A 3,756-nucleotide genomic window follows, 5' to 3' on the forward strand; every position below is an offset into this window, starting at 1 on the left:
CCACCACATTCTGCTGTATAACATCCCCACCTACCCTCCCCCCCCCCCCCACCTACCCTCCCCCCCCCCCCCCCCCCCCCGACCTAAAGCTGATGCACTGTACTGAAAGTTTTAACAGCTCGCAAAAATGACATGTTTAATAATTAGTTCGGAAAATTTAGTTATTATTATTATTATTAACATCTTTATTGACAAAATTAATTACAATTTTGCCTAATCTGAGGATTTTGATAGTCTTATTAAATTGAGGTTAATGCTAGTATTCACTGTCACGCAGGACAGAGGGTCATACATAAGACAATAGGTCTAAACTGTAGGCTGAAGCACATATATATCACGGTTACAATCGATGAAAATTTAGTTGAGCAGTTTAGTGCCACTGTGAATGCTCGAGAGGGCGGGCTGATAAGCGAATATTTCACTTATGGAATCGTTGAGTACTAGCGGCTTTAGTGTGTGTATATATATATATCTGGTTTAACTATGGACTATATTCCTTAAATCAGCATAACGCGAGTGATTTTAGAGTTAAACGATGCTTGCAAAAAAAAAAAAACTTCAGCCGGTAAGATGACCGGCTTTTTTTTTCAGCTAACCAAAAGGCAAATGAAAAAACGACCCAGTTTAATTTCAATATTTTTAATAATCTACCACAAAGAAGATAAAGAATTTTAATTATTTGAAACTTTTTTTTTTGTTTTAGCACTAAAAATGAATAAACTAGTTTCAAACTTAATTTTTTTTTTCGTACAAATAGTTCCTATAATACGTGTTTAAATGACCAAATATTAAAAGTATAAATCTGAAGTGTTGGTCCAAACAGGTGAGAACCTCTGGAAACACCTATACACGCTTGCTATAAATTTAAGATGCGGCACACTACCCAAGATCTGTGGCTGCCTTACAGATGAATTATCGTGGTATTCAAATGGTGGTTATTATTAATTACTGCTAATACTACCTAGAGGTCTAATAGTACTTGGCACTACATTGTACAGACTCCCTCGAAGATCCCGGGTTTGTTGACCAGACCACACATTAGAAGGTGAAGGGACGACGACGTTTCGATCCGTCCTAGACCATTCGTTCTCAAGTCGACCACAATCGACTTGAGAATGGTCCAGGACGGACCGAAACGTCATGGTCCCTTCACCTTCTAGTGTGGGGTCTGGTCAACATTCTTCAGCCACGTTATTGTGACTCGTCGCCTGCTCCCGGGTTTGCTCGCTGGGTGAGCCAGATGCCTCTGTTCACCCAGCAGTAAGTATGCTGAGGAAAGCCAGTAACTTGACGTGAGGAGGAGGGGGAGGGAGCAACAAAGACAAGCGGTGTATCGATAAACAACACAGGCTTCTTGCGCCTCAATCTGTAAATAAATACCTAATAAACATTTGTGAGTTGAACACCGGATCACCACTACTGCCGCCTCTAAACCCGTTCAAGTATGTTTATTGAGACAAGAAATACATCTTAAAGGGATAGAGTAGCTTAGGCTAAGCCCGTCTTGGAAGGCGGAACAATGTTAATGGGGTCATTTTAGCCCTACAGATAGAAAACGGGTGACAATATGTCGCAGTGTCCCTGTTTTTTTCAAGTTCACTATTGAGGACCCCCACTATTGAGGACCCCCACTATTTAGGACCCCCACTATTGAGGACCCCCACTATTGAGGACCCCCACTATTGAGGACCCCCAGTCAAACGGGCACAATATCCAAGATCAACGCTAATTCAAAGCCAAATTAACGTCATTAATAGTGAATTAACGTTGATAATGTAGATTCAATGCCCAATGTAGATCGTGCCTCCCACGGCGGGGGTGGGGGGGATAAAAACGGTTGGGCACGTTTCCTTTCACTTTATGGGATACCAAGTAAAATACATTTTACTAACATTAATAGAAATATAGCTGAAGGAATATAGTTTGCGGGAATCGCAACACTTAGTGGGCCAGCCAGAGGCTTAGGGTCCGTGCAGGAATATCCTTGCAAAAAAACAAAATCAATATTTTTAATGTCAGAACATATCATCTTACGTTAGAAAAAAGCTAATACCGTTTTTTTTACTGTTTATTTGTAACAATTTCACAAAGGTTAGGCTAGCATATTCATTAGGCTATATTTAAGATGGTTCAGGGATATTATATACCGAGATGTAGAGCCTGCGTCTCGGAGTATACACATTAAGTTTACTTTAGTTCAGGACTAACATTTCAAGATCTTGTAAATGTTAAAAAGTAAATTCATACGAGGAACAATGTCTCAGCGGCCCGTTCTCTGAAGACTAGCACGGACAGATCTCATAATCTGGGAAATTTGGAATTGAAACTATGAGGAGAAAGCGTTGTTGTTGATTAAGATTCAGCTACGGGGAACTAAAAGTTCCAAGTAGCACGGGTTATGGTGAGCCCGTGATGGACTTACCTGGCACAGGAGCGGGGCTGAAACGTCAATCGGAAAAAGCGCCAAGCCATTACGACTATATAGCCCTTGGAAGGGGTCAGGATAAGGACTTGAGATGGTACGGGGGGGGGGGGGGAATACTGCCCAACCACTTGGACGCTCGGGGATTGAACGCAGACCTGCATGAAGCGAGACCGTCGCTCTACCGTCCAGCCCAAGTATTTGAAACAAAGTGATTTCAACAGAGTTCTGGAACCCCCGTAAACAAGATGGTCCTAGACATGCGCACAAGGAACATTGACGCCCTGCCGCGCAGTCTACCTTAAGTCCAGTTGAGGAATATTTTAAGTGACTTTTTGACCACTTTGCAATGACTAAAGATGTAATTTTTTTTTTTTACAATAATGTGGTAGAAGTTGTATTTCTCCAACTGTTCCGTGCTTCTCGAGAGGGAAACTGTATCTCTGTTCCATTAATGGTTCCATTAGATTACGCCAGTGACAAGCTGAATTGTGCTTGATTCTTCTCAGCCTGCTTAGCACAAGTGAGCTCTCCGTGTGTTTCAACAGTACCACGCCAGCAATGTCTGTTTACCTCTTGGGGGCCCAGGTCGGTACCTCACGATCTTCAAAGATGCTAAACTTAGCATCCAGGGAAAACTTAGCATTGGGAGACAGCTCAACCCGTCCTCACACGAGGCAGCGGCCGTCCTCCCCAGACGCATTCATCAATTTTAAAATACTGTATATTCAAAATTGATTTGTCCTCATATATAAATTCATGTTATTATACATAAAAAATTCTATGTATAGTTTGGCCTAGGTTAGGTTAGGTGTTTATAGGTTCTGTTGGCGATTATTCAACCCGTCCTCGACTCAAGTCCATTACATCCAGCGGTCGACCCCACAGACGCATTCATAAATTTTAATATGCTGTTCATTCAAAACGGGAATTTTCTCAAGTATAAATTAATATTATAATATATTGGCATATTGTGTATATATAGGCATAGGTTAGGTTAGGTTAGGTGTTTAGGTTCTGTTGGCGATTATTTGTATTTGTAGTACGTGGGTGAAGCATTTATAGCGTTGCGATTCGAACAAAATTCGTCAGTGAAGCACTTGTTCCGGATATGTTCGAACGTCAGCAGTTGTGAGTCGTGTGTAAACCGCTTTTCATTCATAAACAGGGGGTTTGGCGGGTGCATGGAATGGACTTTGTCCTTTGTTTATGAAGACGGGCTGTGCGCTGAGACTCGAGGTCCAGTCTTAGGCGCCAAAACAGCTTCGAAATGCCGATAACTCACGGCACTTCGAAGTCGTGATTTCGAAACGGTTTGGAATTCAGTTTTCATG

The sequence above is a fragment of the Procambarus clarkii genome, chromosome 91, assembly GCF_040958095.1.
Source record: "Procambarus clarkii isolate CNS0578487 chromosome 91, FALCON_Pclarkii_2.0, whole genome shotgun sequence".
Classification (NCBI taxonomy): Eukaryota; Metazoa; Arthropoda; class Malacostraca; order Decapoda; family Cambaridae; genus Procambarus; species Procambarus clarkii.